This window comes from Protopterus annectens, chromosome 5.part0, assembly GCF_019279795.1.
Source record: "Protopterus annectens isolate FY-2018-M chromosome 5.part0, PAN1.0, whole genome shotgun sequence".
Lineage (NCBI taxonomy): Eukaryota > Metazoa > Chordata > Ceratodontiformes > Protopteridae > Protopterus > Protopterus annectens.
Genome location: NC_056735.1, coordinates 645,657,601 through 645,677,085, shown reverse-complemented (window position 1 = coordinate 645,677,085; position 19,485 = coordinate 645,657,601). Strand labels below are relative to the sequence as shown.

The following is a 19,485-nucleotide window of genomic DNA, read 5'->3' as shown; positions in this document are numbered from 1 at the left end:
CAAGCTGTTAGAGAAATTGGAGGAAAAAGGTGAATTTGGGTATCACTCATTCCCACTAATACAACTCTTTTGAGTATGAAATTTACCTCCAAGTGGGGGTGGCTTGAACTTTAAAAAAATGAAGTTATTACCATACAGTTCTAACAAATACTCATTGCCAGAGGTAAAATATCAATGCATTTGTGTTTGCCATCATGTATGCTTCAAGATAAAATATTCTGATATGTTGTATGTAGCATGGTTTTGGAATTATTCATGTAAATATATATGAACAAGCAATTTTTGATGTCTAGAAGCAGAGTAGGAGGTAACTGTAGAAATGCCTGGAGGCGCACTCGGCTATAATGAGTTACTTAACAAAACTTCAAAGAATTAACTAAACTTGAACATAGAAGTCATATGATATCTTTAATTGGACCAGCAAAAGGTTTTATAACAAAGCAAAACGAGCATTCGTAACGTGAGATATTTATCTGCTAATAATAATATTAATAACAATAGTAATAATGTACTATTGCAACTACAATATTAGTTCTGTTTTTAGGCAATAATTCTTCATTGAGTATGGACAAAGTCTAATGAAATTTTTGATTTAATTTTAGTATTTCTGGCAGGTTTCTGAGTAAAAATAGTTATTTACTTATTTATTACAGATATTAAGTGTCTGCCAGCAACATGAATCTTAGTTTGGCAGTTGAGGGACAGCTCTTATTCTTTTAATCCTTTATGGATTCTGAATGGAAAAAGTACAAAACAGGGAGGGCATAACACTTGTTTGACAGTTGTGTGAACAGTAAGATATCTTTGTTGTCATTTACAAGAGGACTTAAGGACTGAATACAGCAGAGAATGTTTTTTAAACTCAGAATATTTTTTCTACAACTGTTTCTGTACTGTTTGGCACTTACCACATGTCATTACCTTTATGTAGACAAGTAATCTGTCTATTACTGTATGATTTTTTTCTTAAGTCTCATAACTCATTTCACCTTAAAATTCTGAACAACTGAGTTTTTTCTTAGAAACATTGTCTTCTATGAGTAGTCAGATTTATTGAATAAAAGTAATTAATACAGTAATATTTCTGACACTCTATAAGCTGTGTGGTACTTTACTCTGCACATAATAAGTAGGGTTGGTGTAATGTACCAATATACTACAGTAATGCACAGAATCCGGTAATGTACCACTAAACTACAGTAATGCACAGCTTCCATGTGGTAAATATTCAGTCAGATGGGAATTTTGTCTTTGTTTAAAATAGCAAACTAACCTGCTTATATAATCAATACAACTACTATACTGGCTTTACTTCACATATTGTGATTGTTTGGAACAGTTTGTTAGGTATTGAAGTGCTAACACTCCTCAATTTATGCCACAATGTAAAAGAACTGAGAAGCCAGTCTGATTTATGTCTCAGGTGGACACTGTTGTCATTGTGGCATAATACATATTTTATATTTATTTATTTATTAACATTTGGTGACTGAGAAAGTCCGACTGGGTCAGAATCTCATTTTTAGTTGATGCCCTGGGAGAAAAGCTCCAGCAGTTATAATAACAGCAAAGAACGTAGTTAGACATAATAATCAAATATTACACTAATCATAAAATTATACATATTTGTAGGATACACTTTAGGTGGTGCAGAAAGCCTAATAATTATTTACATTAGGATATTTTTTAGGTTCATAGGTTCATAGGTGTGTACTAGGCTAATGTCTCTGGAGCGTTTACAAGCCTAGCCCATAGGATTACCCTGGCATTGTGCCACCCAACCTTAGTTCTCAGTACCTCTGTCGAATAAAGCCACTGGAGTGATCCCTGGGATACATTTTCTATTTCCCATCCATTCACCAAGATTTCTCTTGAAGAGGGAGAGTGAGTTGCTCTGCTTGACTTGTATGTGAAGTCTATTCCATAGCATGGGCAGTCTCTGGGTTATGAACCTGTCCCTCCAGCATGTTTTGTTGATTATGGTAATGAGGTTGAGGTCTCTGGAGCATGTGGTGCAGAGGGATTGGGATTTCTTTAGATGTAGCATTTCTAACAAAGCTGGGTCAGACATGGCTTTTTAAGTTAAGCAGAGATCGCCTCTAAGTAGGTGATATGAGACATTATAATTATGGAATTATTATTTAACAAGGCTGTATCCATTATGGAACACATAAGAGAACATGGTCAAACTATAGAGACATGGTATTCATGTTTCTAACTGATTCAGTCAGACAACCAATGTTCTACAATATTAATTTGCTTCAAAACAAAACAGTACTATGAGATTTATTTAGCTTGCAATATACAGTTGGTGTACACATGCCTTTTAGAATAAAACATGTTTTTTATCTGAAATACAGAAATCCATTTTGTCAGTTGTAATGTCTGAAATAATTCTACTACAGAAAATTGGTTTTGACACTTGTATTTTGATATTTCAGTATTATATTCAACAAATACAAAAAGCTGAGGTGGTACCAGACTGAGGGACAGAACTTAGGGAAAAGGTGCTAAAATTTTACTGTGAGCCTTATTTTTTTCTTATACTGTTAAAGGTCTGCTAGTGTGTTGAATTCTTCCTATTTCATTTTACAATGACTGAGGAGCTGCATGTCAACAAGGAGTGTTGTCACCAGAAGCAAGAGTATGTATCTTGGAAGTGGACTGAACATGCTGTGTACAGTACTGCACTCTGCAGATGTAATTTTATATGTAACATATGTGCATTAATGTGAGACTTATGCCTCAGTATAAACAAAAGATGATTTACTTCAACAATTGATGTTAGTCTATGGGTGATCTGATGTGTGCCAGCCTGTTTGGCTTGTGCTACTTGCTTTGCCAGTGATGGCCTGTACCTTTTATCTCAAAGCTTTCACATACTGGCCAGGACTTTCTCTACTCCCATAGTGCCTTTTTTAGGCAATGTTAAACTGCTTCATCTGTGAACCTAGCCAAACTAAAATAGGACAGTATAAAATGAATAATACAAGTCAGCCTGGGCAACCTGCTTTATCCCTACAAGAGAAAAAGGAATTGCTCTTAGATTCTCCCAGACAACTTAACCTGGATCTTGGCACCAGCAGACAAGGTACTTCTCTACTCTACAAACTACTCAGGGAAAGCAAATTTCACAAGGACTGCAGAAAAATGACAAGAACATCTAGGTAAATGTCTTCTCTCTATTTATTCTCAGTATTAGAAAAGGACACAAACTTTGTGCACTTCCTGTCTCACCAGAGGTGTTTTCTTGATATTGTTGCTGCTGTGTCTGTATCCTTGGCAAAAAAACACATTGGTCCCAGTAGACCAAATCTGTCATACATCAGAGAAGTTTTTCCAGCAATAACATAAAGTGTTTACAAATATGATTAAGGAATGATAGCTGTCTGCAGGAAACAACCCTTTCAAGATCCTACCTTTCTTTAGAAATTACTTTTTTTTCAGAGCCATTCCCCATGAAGAAAGTGAGATAGCCATCTTCTTCATGGTTTCCATCACCCAAAACAGAAAAACAAAACTAAAAATGGTCAAATGGATGACAAAAAGTTCTAATGGAAACCCGTCGAGTACCACAGTTTTATATCTGACTGTCTACTTCACAGTGGCCAAAATCTCTGCTTCCATCATGGGCACCATCAGAGATTACCACCACTCCTCCAACAATGCTGAGAATGTCAGAGCCTCAAAAGATGTTTCCTAGCCTCCACTTCCTCAGGTGTCTGTTGAGATGCTCAATAAAGGAATGGATAATAATTTAACAAATTTACCTAATATGCTTTCTGGATCTGTTACCTGGACTTCCCCCTCTTCATCTTTCAAGGTATCTCATACTTCGTTTCTGTAAGTCTCAGGGTTAAACATTTAATTGCCTTCAAGGAAAGCTAATAATATTGTCCTAGATGCTTTAAGTTTAAACTCAGTTTTGCAATCAGTGTTTTTTTAATATGCCCTCCAGCCTCTTGTATCAGATCACCCACATTTGGGATACCCCAGCATTCAGTCTCTGAAACTATGTCAGTCAGTCCTGCCATACATCCAGCTGGACTCCCTGTGATATGCAGCACTTAACTTTCTATAGTGCCCTTGTAAAACCACCTTCAATATATCCTAGTAAAACACATTTTCTATTGCAATTGGATTAACTCCTCAGATACAGCTCCCTGGCAGCATCTCGTCTCTTTCTTATTAAATGCATAAATCAAAGGCACATGATCTATTACTACTCTGCTAGGTACAAATACTCTTATGAAATGGGTATTCTGTCAGTTCTAGAGAAGGTGCTTTATACTGGAATAGTAGATATTACCTAGACACAGGAAGGCCTTGTACTTCTCCTCCCCCTTCAATGTGTGGCAACATGGAAAACGGTAGTTTTAAAACTCAAAGTGAGGAATGTTCCTCGCAATTAAATATGGTTTAGTTGTATAGTCAAATGCCCAATCACAGCCCTTTTGCAAAAGGTGAGAGTTGTACCTTTCAACTCTACTTCATTGCAAACAGCTATATGACTACCATATATTTTGTATCAATTGTTTTTACAAAAACAATTGACACAAAATATATGGTAGTCATATAGCAGTAAAAGATAAAAATACATTTATGTTTTAATTAAATTACAATTTATTAGATACAATAAAGGGCTGATGTGACACAGAGGTTTGAATTGGCATAATATAAATGTATGCTAACTGTGAAACAGTTATATATCACTCCTGTGATCCCCCGTTTTGGCCAGAGAGTCTGCATAATATTTTTTTTATTTTGTATTTTCTCAAGGATTAACTGAGATTCACTTTGGCATAGACATTATCCTTACATGCATTCTAAGTTTCTGACTGCTAGTATAAGTGAATAAATGTACATATTTCTCCTTTCAACTACTTTACATAGAAGGACCCTAAAATCACATTAATAGCTGCCTTCAGGTGTAACCAGCTTTCTTTCTTCTTTTCTTCACTTAACTACTACTGGTAAATTCAACTGGCATACCAAATTCAATAAAGATTTATTGGGTTATCTCTCTTAGCAGCAGTTGGTGGAAGCTTTTCTAAGAAATGCCTGATGGAAAGAAGAAGATCAGCTTCTGCACTAGAATTTGATATTTGTGCTCATCGTGGTACAAGCTCCACCAATAAAGTCACTATATATCAGGAGCGGCTCGTTCTATAGGATTGCAACCCCCCACCTGTTGAAAGAAAAAAGAAAAAAAAAAAAATCACGAGTCCCAGAACTGCACGCATGCATTCCTGGAACTCACAGAACTCAACAGTGCAGTGTGGATATGGAAGAAAGGGATCTCTGCCCTGCAGCCCAGAAGTCTGTGCGGTGATGACCACACAGAACAGAAGGACACCAGACTGCATTGCCCACAGGCTGGATGCTCCAGCCTACTCTCATCTCATGGGGAAACCAGTATAGCTTGCGCAGATTGCTACAGAGGATGGTTGATCTGTATAGCTTGAGTGGGCTGCTGCAGAGGACAGATTCAGGACTGATCTGGCTGCTATGGAGAATGGACAAATGGATTCTGATCTGCTGTTATGGAGGTTAGTGTGTGTGATTCAGGACTGATCTGGTTGCTACAGAGGATGAACGTATTTTGATCTGATGCTAGGGAGTGTGTGTGATTCAGGACTGATCTGGCTGCTACAGAGTGTGTGTGTGCATGTGTGCGTGTGTGCGTGTGTGCGTGTGTGCGTGTGTGCATGTGTGCGTGTGTGTGTGTGTCTGTGTGTGTGTGTCTGTGTGTGTCTGTGTGTGATGCCCTGGAGAACACCTTTTGGTGGGTAGAGAATACTCAGGCTTGAACCCTGTACCTTGGGTGCAGGTGGTAAGGGCCTGAATTCCCAACAACGGCAGTAGTGCAGTGGTTCACTGGCAACATCGTTGCCTGACAACTACAGGTTCTCTGGTTTGATTCTTGGCTGGGGTGCTTTCTGTTTGGAGTCTGCATGTCTTTCCATCTTACAAAGACATGTGCCTGGAGTGTTTCTCACTGCTCTGCTGAAAATTGGCTTTTGTTCCAAGTTAGACTTTCCTGGCTAACAAATCTTAAATAAAAATAACAGGCATTTAAATTTCAGACTTCATATTCTTCAGAAAGTACATGACCTTTTATTCTAGCAATTTTCTAAGTTTATACCATGGATATTTGAAATTTGTCCTTATTTTTGGGAGTTTATTCCCTCATTATTGGTTTTGTCCAGGTTTTTTGTGCTAAGGTTGACAGCTATGGTGAGAACTGAATTCACTGAATAAGTTTGGGGGCTGTATTCCCCTATTACTGGCTTTGTCTGTGTGCTTTTTGCTAAGAGGTTGGGAGGTATGGTAAGAACTGAATTCACTGAATATGTTTGGGGGCTGTATTCCCCCATTATTGGCTTTGTTCAGGTGTTTTGTGCTAAGAGGTTGACAGCTATGGTGAGAACTGAATTCACTAAATGGTAGTCATTTAAGTTTCAGTCTTTCTCTCTTTCACCAAACAGCTGATTTGGCATAGTGGTATGTTGCTCTGACTGTTTTGGCACAGGGTTCCCCTGGGTTCAAGACTTGGCAATGAAATGTATGCAGGTAACACAACATTTTATTGTAGCAATTTTCCAACATTATACAAGCAATGTTTAAAATGTGTCCCTGGTTTTTGGGCTTTTGCCCCCCCCCAATACATTTTGGCTTTTTCCAGATTTCTTGTGCTGCAAAGTTTAGAGATACAGCAGAGTGTCAAGCAGATTTTCAAGGCACTAAGAGCTGCAGGGGAACAAAAGTTTAGTATTGCTTATGGTAAGTCTACTTGCATTGCTAATAGCACAAAGGTAGTGTACTTGCTTTTGATGCAGAAGGCTGTGGGTTCTACTCCCACAGTAGGTAGATGCATTCTTGATACTGTATTGTGTTGTAAATGGGGTGGATGCTGCAGTCCTTTTTGGCAAAGATACCTAGTAACTATGAACCTGTTATCAGTTTGCCATCCATTCCCTTCTGCAATATTACTAGCTTATCATTTCTTTAATGCAACATGGGCAAGTTATTCCTCAAGGGCAACAACCACTTTATTTGTAGATGAAACAATGGCATATAAAGTTGTTTGCTAGCAGCAACCTCTTCATTAGTTACAGATTTCTTTAATGTGGAATTATTTAGATGACTTTTACTTCTTCAGAGATTGTGCATATTTATTGATACTGGTGGACTGTAGAAGTTTGAGTAGACTTTTATGATGGAAATGTAAGTTTGAGTAGACTTTTATGATGGAAATGTTCTGAATTGGGCAGTTTTGTCATTATTGGTGCATGCATTTTGTTTCATTGTTTACTGGAAAAATGTTCAAAACAATAAATTTAAAATGCCCTCTAACAACTGTACTGTATTGTACAAGGAATATAATGTAATACAATCAGGAAGGTGTATCAAAGAGCATGTGTATGTTTTGTGTTCAAGGGGCCTATGATTTGAAAACAGCCCAAAGTTAATCTTTATCTGTCACTGGCAAAATGTATTTTCTTTGAATGGGGATTTCAATGCTGTTTCAATGAATGTGAGTTTCAAGGGCAGAGAAGTTTTAATGCTAAGTCTATTTTCAATGTGCGACTGCATTGCTTTGTTTTGCACATATCTATTAGGGTTTGTGCTGTAAAATGCAAAATAAAACTTTCAAATGAAATCCAAATCATCTCAGAAGTAAAGCAGTATGCACATTAAAGTGTTTATGGTAAATGGGGCAAAATAACCAAGGAATGGGACATTGGAATGGCTGCAGGGGGGAGGCTACATTCGACCATGATTTTGTGAGGGGGGAAGGGCAGCAAACTCAGACAGCCCCGGCTGGACTATACCTCTCAGATCTCCAGATTTTTGCAGAATGAATAGAGTTTTGCTTCTTATTTTTGGTTTGTTCCTCATAAAATTTGTGGTTTTCTGGCAAATCATTTAGGAATGAAGTACCTAAATAATGACAGATATTGAGTTTCAGACGTTATAACCTTCTGAAAAACGCATGCTAAAGCAAGACCTGTTATTCTATCAACTGCCTTAAATTTATACAAGAGCAATTTTTAGTACTGTTTGTATGTTCCCCCAATATATTTATTTGCCCTTGTCCAGATTTCCTGCATGAAGACGTTGAGAGGTACTTGCAAATAAATCACTTTATAGAATTAGGACTATCTAAACCTCTCAACTATCCTTAATTTTGTCTCAAAATGTTGCTCTCCCCCTAATAATCCCTCAGCAAAATGGCAGTTTTGGAAGAAAATATGGAGGGTTTACAACTATAAATAACTGTAATGATCAGATATATAGATTACTTTTATTTCAGAAAGGCATGTAGATGCTCTTATTTTGTCAGCTGCTCAAGTTAACAGTACTAATATTAAAAAGGTGTCCCTTCTTTGACAGGTTCCCAGCTGTATTGTATGGAAATTTTATACTTTTGCATCACATTTTTGGTTTGTTTTTCATAACATTGTGGTTTTCTGCCAAATTAGTGGCAAATCATTAAAGATTGACGTTAGAAAATAATGGCAGACATTTGAGTTTCAGATTTCATACCCTTCAGAAAATTCATACTAATGCAAGACCTACTACTATTCTATTATCTTTCTAAGTTTATAAGAGCAATATTTAAAAATTGTCCTTATTTTTGTGCCTGTGTCACACTTCTATGTATGGCTTTGTCCAGATTTCTTGCTTTGAGGATGAGAGGTATGAGTGTCAGAGCCATCACCATCAGCAAGAGACATTTCAAATTGTGACATACTTGTTGTACCCCACTCCCCCATAGGTTCATAGGTAGGTTCATAGGTAGGTACTAGGCTATCTGCCTGAGGGCATTTATAGGCCTAGCCAGAGTGTGATTAATTAACTGAGCTTCTGTCAAGCAGAGCCAATGAAGTGATCCCAGGGGTGTACTTTCTGTTACTCATCCACTCGTCAAGGCTTCTCTTGAAGAGTGTTAGTGAGGGTCTCTGCTTAATGTAGTTAGGAATTTTGTTCCAAAGCATGGGGTGTCTCTGTGACAGGAATCTATCCCTCCAGCATGTTCTATTTATTGTTGTGGTGAGGTTTAGCTCACTAGAGCGCGTGGCTTGCAGTGACTTGGATTTCTTTATGTGGAGCATGTCCATCAATTCTGAGTTGGACATGTCTTTGTAAGTCAGGCAGAGATCACCTCTGAGTAAGCGATATGCCACTGAGTACAGCCAGAGTTTTTTCAGTCGGGCTGCATAGGACATATGTTTGAGGCCAGTAATCCTCTTGGTGAGGTGCTTTTGTGGTCTTTCAAGCTGTTGGAAGAGTCTTGTGAGGTACATCCCAAATGGGGCATTGTACTCTATGATGGGTCTGATGAGTGAAGAGTAGAGGGACACCATAACCTCTTTATTTCTAGATGCGAACCCCTTAGTAATTAGATGGGCCACATAGAAGGATTTCCTAACTACCTTGGCAATATGATTGCCAAAGGAGAGATTACTATCTACCTGGGTCCCCAGATCTCTTATTGCCTCTTCTGTATTAAGGGGGCTGCTGCCTCTGTGGTAATTCGTGGGTGTTTTGTTTTTCCCAAACAGGATGACTATGCATTTTTTGGCATTTAGCTTGAGGCCGTGACTTTGACATCAGGTGTCTGTCTCAGTAAGGCCTTTTTGGAGGATGTCCATGTCAGCCGGAGAATCAATTATGGCTCCCAGTTTGCAGTCATCGGCGAACTTGGTTATCCATAGTCCTCTTGTGTTTGCCTGTACTTCTGAGAAATATATGCCGAACAGTAGGGGTCCTAGGACTGAGCCTTGCGGGATACCACTTGTGACTGGTTTAGAGTTAGACCTGGAGCCCGCTATTCTTACTGTGTGAGTTCTGTCTGTAAGCCAGTTGGCAACCCATCTTGTGAAGTAGGGGTTTATGTTCAGGCTGGTGAGTTTTTATATAGTACCTGAGTAAGGAATGGGGTTGAATACCTTGGCGAGATCAAGGTAGGCTGTGTGAACCACCTTTCCCTCATCTATGGCCTTGGTAACTGTCTCAAAGAAGTCAACCAGGTTTAGTAGGCATGATCTGCCCTTAACAAAGCCAAACTGGGTCAGGTCAAGTGTTTGGAGGTTCCCAATGTCTTTGTTAATGAGTTCCATGATGATGTGTTCCATAGCCTTGCAGACCAGGCTAGTCAGGCTTATGCGGTGATAGTTAGCAGGGTCAGTTGTGGCTCCTCCTTTGTGGAGCAGAATAACCATTGCTGTGTGCCATTCTATGGGCACGGAGCCTGTGGAGAGGCTGAGGTTGAACAGCATGTTTAGGTGGGAGGTTAGTTCGTTCTGTAGTTCGTGCAAGACGCAGCCTGGGACACCATCTGGCCCCATTGATGCTGTGTTTTTGGCTTTTGAAATGGCTGTTTTCACCTGTGCTTCTGTGAATTTCGGAACACTACACTTTTCCGGTATTGTTGTGGCCCCTTTTGAAGGTGAGAGGGAGATGAAGTTTGCACTGAATCTATTTGCCAGTATGTTGGCAATATCAGTAGGTTCAGTATATTGTGTGCTATTTTGCACTATCTCAGAGCATATCTGCGAGTTGCCACTTAGATTCTTAACATAGCTAAAGAAGGCTTTGTGGTTATCTTTCAAATCCTTGGCTATTTTTCTTTCGAAGTTAGCCTTGGATGATTTTATGAGGGACCTTAGTTTCTTACTGATACTGATCAGGGATGTCTTTCCTTCTTGGGATTTGCTTTTTTTCTGAACTAGTTTCCTCTTTTTGTTGTATAACCTGTTTATGGCAGGGGTCCACCAGACTGGTTTCCTTCTCTTAGGGGAGTGAGTCTTAGTTTTGCTAGGGATGGCACAATCCATGCATCCTTGTAGGTGCTCATAGAGTGCAATTGTAAAGGATTCTGCATCTTGGGCAGTGTTATCCTTTAGCGTGGGGGCTGTGAAACTTACCACCTCTGCCTTAAGTAAGGTGAAGTTTGCTTTAGAAAAGTTTTTCATTGTGGTTTCCTTGGTTGGGGGTGGTGGTGGGATGTGGACACCCAGGGTGATTAGTTTATGGTCTGATCTAACCAGTGATGGGTTGACCTCTGGTACGGAGCGCCTGTTGCCCATGTTGGTGATGACCAGGTCCAATATGTTGTGGCCTCTGGTAGGGGAGTTTACCAGCTATCCAGGGCATTTGGGTTGATAAATTCCAGGAAGCACTGAGCCTGGGAGTTTGTACTCAAGTAGTTTTCCCAGTTAATGGTAGGTTAATTGAAATATCCCAAGATCAGGGTGTCCGGTAGGACCTTAATGCTTTCCAGTGTCTCCAGAAAGGCAGAGTGGTGGTCCTGGGTCATGGAGGGTGATGTGTAGCAGGCCACAATTTGCATTGCAGATTTGCCCGATGTTAGTTGCACATGGATGATCTCAGAGGTACTTTTATAAAGCTGAATATAAGTTATAATTAGAATTGCAGTGCAAGGAGAAGCTTTTTTTTATACTTGATGTTGACTAGTATTCCATTAATGTATTTTAAAAGTAATTTATTTTTTCATGCCTCACAACCTTTTTGTTTCCATCTAGATATTAAGTAAGCTGTCATGTAGCCAATGCTTGAAATATTTTTTTTTCTTTTACACTTCATTTTGTCTTGATTGTCTCTTGTAATGACAATTTGGCACCCAGGGCAGCGTATTTAATTAAAGTTCCAGTTGTGTTTTTGATCATAGCCCCACCCCTTTCTAGTTGGCCATGCCCCTTCCCATTGGCCCCACCCATTCAGCTGTCTCCTGCAGCCCTCCTTTAATTTGAAATCACCAGCAGCCACTGCTATATACTGGTAGTGTCCATACATATAACCTTTCTTTCAGTATATGAGAAATAAGCTGAACACAGATATGCATAAAAATCAAATCCCTTACATCCATTTTGCTGTACATTAGACAACATAAACATATACTTTGAGCTGCTATCATGTTTTATGTATGAAGTTACCATTCATCCTGAACTATAAATCTAAGAATATACTTATTCATTTTTCAGTTTTGTAAAGCATATCATATAATAAATCTGAATTTTAGGCAACTTTTCAAAGTAAGGAAGGTGCTGCATCCAGCAAGCAAATTAATCTCTCTCAACTATGGTAGCATTATATAATACAAATGGTTATAATTTAATATAACCCTGATGTTCATCATTCTCACTACTGTAGTAGCTTTTGGCTATATTATTTGTATCCTGCCAAGGATACACCAACTGGCCAGCTTCACAAAGCTCGGGCACCCTCCCACACTTACACTCTGACTGCTGATTGGCTAGGAAACACCTCAGAAACTGATTCTCTGTTATCACATTTCAGAGAAATGATGAAGAGCATTTGAATACTTCTAATGTTGATGTAGTAGTAAATGTAAGCAACAACGTTTTACATGATTATCAGTTTGGTGCACTAAATAGTTTAAACTTGATTCCCAATTTTTGTTTCTGATTACTAGTGTATTACTGAACTTATAGAATTTACTAGAACTTTAAATTTAATATTTTGCTTACATATTAGGAATAACTCACTGAATCCAGTACAAACTGATTCTAAAACACTTTATTTTAAACACTCTGGTTTTCAGCCCTCTAACCACTTGGTTGTATAGTGTTTTGAGAAGGTGATCTAAAGGGAATTGCATTTATCTCAATCAGCACTCTAAGAATTTTTTCTTACAATTTAAGTAGGGAAGAAGGGGGAGCCCTCAATGAGTTATATTCTACATCTGATTTGGTCATGGTAAATCCTGATAATGGTGGGGCTATGGTGGCCTGGAGAAGAAGTGAATATAAATGTGAGTTTTTTATACAATTAAATGTTATTAGATGTTACCATCAGTTATTTTTGACATTGTGTATTTTTTATAGAGCAAACTAATAATTCTGTGGTGTATTTTGTACTACAAGGAATCACTTCTCAAAGACTATTACATGAATTAAATGGTGGAATGTCCAGCTTATCAGTGCTTTTACTTATTACCAAATGTATACAAGGAGGATTGACCATCTTTGGGGTGACATAGTTTCTGGTAGGGGCTACCTTACAGATTAAATTGCTGCCATTCTGGAATTAGAAGATATTTAAATTCTTTATTTGTACATGTTTTGGCTAGTGTTAAAGATACAACACATTTTTTTTTGCTAATGTTACAGGATGTTAATAAAGATATGGAGTCCTACTTATGTACACTTGATGTTCATTCAGTTTATACAAATATTTTTCATGACAAAGGTATACAACCAATAGGTTATTTTTTTTTAGAGAAAACTGAACTCTGTAGTAATGAATTCAGATAATTCATTTTAAACTTATAAGAAGTATATTTGATAATCAGTGTGTTTTATTTTGGTAATAACTATTACAATCCGAATCACTGTACCACAACTCTGTAGTCAGGCACACTGATGTCCCACTCACCAGGCTAAACAAGGAGAAAATTACTGTCAGCTGCCTGTTGGGTGCCAGGATCCACCACATAACGCACAGACTCAGGTCACTCCACAACAAGTGCAACTATGACTCTGTCATTGTCCATATTGGTGTGAATGACTTGAGATGTACCTCCCTGGACTACATGAAAAGAGACATGGAGGACCTTTTGGATCATGTAGCCCAGGCAGGTATAACCCTAGCCCTGAGTAGCATCCTGCCATCACCCAGAATGATACCACAGTACAAGGACAAAATGATTGACTTCAGCAATTGGCTAAGTTTCTGGTGTCATTCTAAGGGGATTTAGTATCTGTCTGTCTGGGACAACATGCTCGACAGACCATAATACTTTGCCAGAGATGGCCTGCACCTGTCACCTCTGGGATTGCGGATACTGGCTAAGGCTGTTGCCACCCCTATAGTGCCTTTTTTTAAGCAAAGTTGAAATGACTAACTCACCACCATAGCAGGTACAAGCAAGCAAAATCTGAGGGTAATGCCACTCAATGCTAGAAGTCTAAACCTCAAAATGCACTCACTCGAGGCACTCCTTAAGATGGAGAACATCGACATCTGTGCAGTGACAGAGACATGGTTCAAGGCTCCAGAGAGCACCCCCGCATTACCAAACCATAATTCATATCACACCTTTCGGCCACCTAACCTGGACCAAAACACTAAAGGAGGAGGTGTGTCCATATTCATTAAGGATCTCCACACCTCCAGGCTAGTTGCCCAGCATAATGCATCTGAAATTATTCAAGTGTAACTAACACTGGGCAAGACTGCAATCCAGGTTGTAGCTTGTTAAAGATCCCCTGCCATGCCCCAGGGTGCCCATTTCACATTTTTTGATACACTTGATAACATTAAGGTTCAGCCCAATACCCTAATAATGGGAGTTTTCAACTACCCCACCATCACCTGGGAAAACTAGTCATGCACTAACTCATTTGCTCAACATTTTCTGGAATTCATAAATTCCAATACCCTGGATAAGCTTGCCCATACCCCCACCAGGGGCAGCAATATCCTGGACCTGGTCATTACCAGTATGGGTAACAGATGCTCCATGCCAGTGGTCAACTCCTCGCTGGTCAGATCTGAGTACAAGCTAATCACCCAAGACATCCATATTCCACCCCCCCTCTCCATTAAGGAAACCACCATAAAAAACTTCTCCAAAGCCAACTTCATGCTTTTTAAGACAGAAGTGGCAAACTTCACGACACCCATGCAGATGGGAAATAGTGGTATGACTGCTGAAACCTATACAAATGCACTGTATAAGCACATACACAAGTGCATGGATCGTGCCATCCCCAACAGAACCAAAATGATATCCTCCAAAAAAAGGAAGCCAATCTGGTGGTCCCCTGCCATAAACAAACTCTACAACAGAAGGAAGAAGCTGCTGCAAAAAAAAGAGTCAAATCCCATGATTGCAGGAACTCCCTGGTCAGCCTAAGCAAGAAGCTGAGATCCCTCATAAAATCGTCCAAAGCGAGTTACAAAAGTAAAATCCCCACTGATTCTAAAGACAATCACAACACATTCTACAGCCATGCCAAGAATATCAATGGCAACACTCAGATCTGCTCTGAGTTACAGCACAATATCAATAGATTTACAGAACCAACTGATATCACCAACATCCTGGCTGATAGATTCAGTGCAAACTTTACCCCCCTCACCCCCTCAAAGGGCCCATCTCTATACCGCAAGAATGTAAAGCCCCTGTAATCATGGACGCAATCTCCAAAGCCAAGAACACAGCATCCATAGAACCAGACAACATCCCAGGCTGCATCCTGCATGAACTACAGAACAAACTGGCACCCCTCCTAAGTACCATGTTCAGTTATAGCCTCACTTCAGGCTTTGTGCCTCCTGAATGGCGCACAGTGATGGTTATCCCACTCCACAAAGTGGGTGTCACCATGGAACCCAAGAACTACCTCCCCATTAGCCTGACAAGTCTGGTCTGCAAGGCCATGAAACATATCATCATGGAGCTTATAAACAAATACATAGGTAACCTCAAAACTCTAGACCCCACTCAGTTTGGGTTTGTAAAAGGTAGATCATGTCTCTTAAACCTGATTGACTTCTTTGAAGTAGTCACCAGAGCTGTGGACAAGGGTAAGGTGGTGCACACAGCCTATCTTGACCTCGCCAAGGCTTTCAACACCATCCTCCACTCTGGAATTATAGATAAACTCACTAGACTGGGCATAAATCCCTATGTTACAAGATGGGTGGCCAATTGCCTCACTGACAGAACCCACACCGTGAAAGTACCCGACTCCAAATCTGACCTCAGACTAGTGACAAGTGGAGTACCACAGGGTTCAGTCCTGGGTCCTCTCCTGTTTGGTATATATTTCTCAGAAGTCCAGGCTAACACAGCAGGTCTTTGGCTAATGAAGTTCACAGATGACTGCAAACTGGGAGCCATAATAGAATCACCTAATAATGTGGACATTCTACAAAGGGGCCTCACTGAGACTGATGCTTGGTGTCAAAGTCATGGCCTCAAGCTAATGCCAAGAAGTGCACTGTCATCCCCTTTGGAAAAAACACTGTACCCATGAACTACCACATAGGTGGTAGCCTACTAAACACTGAAAGTGTGATAAGAAACCTTGGGACACAGGTGGACAGTAGCCTCTCCTTTGATAATCACATCACCACAGTAGTCAAGAAATCATTCTACATGGCATACCTCATCACAAAGGGGTTCTCCTCAAGAAAAAAAGAGGTCATTGTTCCTCTCTACTCATCCCTCATCAGACCCATTATAGAGTACAATGCCCTGTTTGGCATGTACCTCACAAGACACCTACAACAAATAGAAAGGCCACAGAAATACCTCACTAAGAGGACTACCGGCTTCAAACATATGCCATACACAGACCGTCTCAAAAAACTCCAGCTGTACACCATCGCATATTGCCTACTTGGAGGCAACCTCTGCCTAACATAAAAAGCCATGTCAAATCCAGATCTGTTGGACTTGCTACACTTAATGAAATCCCAATCTCTCCAAGCCACACACTCCAGGGGCCTAAACCTTGTCACCACACTAAACAGAACATGCTGGAGGGATAGATTCCTGTCCCAGAGACTTCCCATGCTCTGGAACAAACTACCCATTCATGTCAAACAAAGCTCCTCATTGGCCCTCTTTAAGAAAAATCTTGACAATTGGATGGGAAATAGGAAATTCACACTGGGGATCACTTCTGTGGCTCTGCTCAACAGGGACACAGGAAAATAAATTATTGGGTGGGGAAACTCAGGGAACTTTTTTGGCTAGGCCTATATAGGCCCTAGGGCCAATAGTCTAATACCTACCTATGAACCTATGAACCATGAAAGAAGCATTTGCTCTCACCTATGCTGATCTGTTCATGGATTTCTTTGAATTGCATTATATCTATGATGACAGCAATAATACATTTTTTGACATCTACAGACATGCTGAGGCGATACCTTAATTATTGTTTGTGATTGTGGAAGGGTCCAGTTGATCAACTTAGTTTTTTAGCTGTGTTAATGGTTATAATTTTGGTATTAAGCTTAGACTTTCTTTTAATTTATTTACAGCAAACATTCTGGATGTAACTATTACTAAGTTGATTGACAGCTCATTTAGCACTGCCGCATACATACCATTCAGTAGGAATATTTTTTGTCAGCTCATAGTTGGCATCTCAGACACATTGTTAGAAATATTTCTTATTCTGAGTTTACACTATTTTTGCTCCAACAATATCTACCTTTGTAATCTAAACTCATAATTCAAAGGCATAGTTGACAATTTCTCACAATTTGGTGATCATACTGTATTTCAGTTGTGCTAACAGCTTTATAATGATGATCAGCTCATGTGCATGGCCAGTGATTGGTAAGGCCAATATAAGTAAGGCATGTAAGTGGTTGCACATAAAAGTTAGAAGTGTGAAACATGGCAGCTGAGCTGTTTGCAATGTGGGAGCATAGTCAGTGCTTGGCAGTTATACATGGGTTTTGATAGTGCTCCTCCTGACCCACCACACACAGTACGATCACAAATGATAAGTGATATGGAAGCCCTACATGATCATGTGTAAGGTGTCTTTATTTATATTTTGAGTAGATTAAAAGGTGACAATGGGAGTAGATGGAAGAGACGTAAAAGGGAAAGCCATCAGAAGGTAGACCAGAAGGTGAAAAACTAACGACAGAGAAAGACAGAAATGGAGAAGGTAGAGTAAATATTTTGGCTGGTGCCAATTTTTCATATGTAAAGAGAAGGTAAGTTGGGAAAGGAACTAAGAGAAGTAAGGGAAAGTTAAGAGAGTTAAGGCTGGTAGCTGAGGATGACAGACAAGACTGACAAGGTGCACAATGAGGGAAGGGGATCATAATCAGACACAGTGAAGACAGTGGTGAGGGGATGACTGCACAACTAACAGGAGTGAGCACTGATCCGAAAGAGAGGGCTACACCAAGATGAGGGTTAGGATGGGGTTCTGCAGCTGCAGTCCCTGCTAGTTGTGATCCAATGGAATGTTACTTGCCACCCTAGGTACTATCACCACTGTGCTCTATCTCAAATGGTTATGTCAGTGCTGGACCTAACTCAGTGAATCACTGGAGAAAGTTTGCATCTTGCTGATTTTGGTATCTAACTTCCTTTAAGTTGTTTACCCCCATTATCTGTCAGCTGTTGATGGGTAATTAAAGGTATCACCTCCTCTGATACTTCTTCCACTGGGTACAGCAGTCCCAGCATCTAGCGCAGGGCTACCTGTAGTGTGTGGTACAGCCAGGAAAGGAGGTATGGATATGACTGTGGCAGGCTGGGACCTAGAAATGCTGGGTGCTTCTGTCGGTGATGGTGGCGGCATTGTTGTTACCATTGAGGGGGGGTGTGACATGCCTTGCCTGAGCATTTGGTGAAGGTCTTGAGGTCGCTGCATATAAAAGTAAAATAAGTGATGAGAAAAAAAAAATAAAATACATGTATGCAATAGAAAAAAATAGTGACAAATAGGGGTGAGAAAGAGATCCTAATCTAATGAAAAAATAAGCTGATATGTACTTGTCATATGATTTTTAGAAACTGGAAAGAGTCCAGGACTCAATATAAAAAATAACTCAAATTTTTATTTAAGTAATGACTGCAAAAGGGGTGTGGGGGTGTGGCGTTTTTGTGCCATTGTTTATATTTTTATGCCAACACCATTATGACATACTGGAAATTTATTTACAATTTTTATTAAACATTATTTATTAATAATAATTTATATACCAGGTTTTTGGATCCCATACAGATTATCCACTTATTTTATTTATTTTATTTTTTTTATTTCATATAATAATTGAACTTTTTTTTATTTTTCACTTTTCAGTTTAGAATGAGATGATACCATTTTTAATGAATTTTCTTTAAAAAGTGATAAAGTTTGTTTTCAATATATCATTCACTAAACATATATAAATTCTACTACCACTTTTCAATTGTCATATCTTTCAACAAAAGAAGGGGTTGTCAAAAGAAACTAAAAAAAAAGACCAAAAATTTGCGTGTAAAATTAATTTCATTTCTAATAATAAATTTTTTCTAACTTTGAGCAACTTTTAAATATGAATTAACCGTCTTTTCATTTCACCATTGTATTTTAATTAAGAAAATGGGAAATAGAAGATATAAATCGTTTCTTATTAAACCAAATTTGAAAATAAAGTGGAAAAAAAGCGTTGTGAGATTGTTTTATTGCTTTTTTGCCCTTCAACTTGTTTATAATGAATCGTTATTTTTCAAATCTAAGGGATAAAAGATTTTTTTTTCAAAGGAAAATGGAAACTCTGGATATGATTAAGTTACATCTAACATTCTTGAATGAAGAGCAAATGCACTTTCCAGTTTAAAAATGCTGCCAGCATAGATAAGCGAGAGAGGGACCTGAACTCACAGTCATCAACACCAACATATCAAAAAGGAAAAGTTTAACATGACAAGCTACCTGGACAAACAAAAATGAATCTGCTGTCCAA

At 39.1% G+C, this 19,485-nt stretch overlaps 1 protein-coding gene across 1 annotated transcript in view; it reads right to left on the bottom strand.

Annotated features, from left to right (window-relative positions):
* Positions 1-19,485, bottom strand: part of LOC122802725 (P2Y purinoceptor 8-like) — a 153,454-nt gene that overhangs the window by 52,867 nt on the left and 81,102 nt on the right. The gene's annotated exons all lie outside the window — the stretch shown is intronic.